Below are 1,558 nucleotides of genomic sequence, written 5' to 3'. Positions count from 1 at the left end.
ATAAAAGACTCACACCTACTTAGGAGGCTATCTAAGTAACCTCTTTGATTTCTTCCTATCATATTAAGGCAGTGTGCAACACTTGTTCTTTTTCCATCGAACATGGGCGCCTTACTGGTAGTACTTCCTCAGGTGCTCCGCGTTCCATGCTCGGGGTATGAGGGTGTCGTCCATGCGAGACAACTTGTAAGTGTTCGGGGGGATGCATTGAGCAACCTGGTAGGGCCCCTCCCAATTCGCCCCCAGCACTCCTGCGCCTGGGTCTCGTGTGTTTGGGAGTACCTTCCTTAGCACCAGGTCGCCAACTCTGAAAGTTCTCTCTCGCACCCTCGAATTGTAGTACCTTGCGGCGCGCTGCTGGTATACCGCCACCCTCATTTGGGCTTTTTCTCTCTTTCTCTTCCAGCATGTCTAAGTTTTCGGCCAGGGCTACGCGGTTGGCTTCGTCTCCATATGCCTGTACCCTGTGGGACTCAACTCGCATCTCGACTGGGAGCATGGCCTCGCACCCATAGGCCAAGGAAAATGGGGATTCCCCAGTAGTCGTGCGTGGGGTGGTTCTGTAAGCCCACAGCACATTTGGTAGCTCATCTACCCAGGCTCCCTTCATCTTTTCCATCTTTGTCTTCAGGTTCTTTTTAAGGACCCTGTTTATGGCCTCCACTTGCCCATTGGCTTGGGGGTGTACAACCGCGGAGAAACTCCTCCTTATGCCTCTTTCCTTACAATATTCATCGAAGGTTCCTCCCTCGAACTGGGTACCATTGTCAGAAATAATCTTGTAGGGTACTCCATATCGACACACAATGAATTTGTTGACGAAAGAGGTGATGTGCTTGGCGGTTATCTTCACAAGGGGTTCCGCTTCTACCCACTTAGTGAAATAATCCACTGCCACCACCGCGTACTTTGCTCCGCCCCTGCCTGTAGGAAGAGCGCCGATCAAGTCTATCCCCCAGATAGCGAAGGGCCATGGGCTGGTCATGCTGGTCAGTTCGCTTGGGGGTTTCCGAGGGTAGTTGGCGTGCCTCTGGCATTTTTCGCATTTCGTGGCAAAGTCATGTGCATCTTTCTCCATGGAAGGCCAGTAGTATCCTTGTCTCATGGCCTTCCTAGCCGTGGAGGGTCCGTGTTGGTTTTTATTGATCAAATCAGAGATTATGCGCAGCGGAACAACAATCAAATTGTCAAATTAATCCCATAAGATTTCTAGATCTACTTCTTCACACTCATATATATATTGAATCAAGGACAAGAATAGAAACATTACCTCAGGTCCTTCCTTGCTGTTATCTTTTCGTATGGCTGAATCCTTGAGATCTCACACCAAGATCTTCCAAAATGTTCTCAGTCACCCAAAGAACGAGTGTGGGCTCGCTATACAAATAATAGGCAATAACTATTTATCAGATATTCTCAACACATGAGATCTGATAAAGTTTGGACCTAGGTTTTGTGAAGAACAATGACCTTTGTTTTGTCACTGATCTTTTTCTCTGAGAGAATCCTAGATATTTTTCTATCCCTGAAAACTTACGTTCTGTGAAAACTGATATCC

Source organism: Humulus lupulus, chromosome 1, assembly GCF_963169125.1.
Source record: "Humulus lupulus chromosome 1, drHumLupu1.1, whole genome shotgun sequence".
In the NCBI taxonomy this organism is placed as follows: domain Eukaryota; kingdom Viridiplantae; phylum Streptophyta; class Magnoliopsida; order Rosales; family Cannabaceae; genus Humulus; species Humulus lupulus.
Note: the sequence above shows the minus strand (reverse complement) of the source record.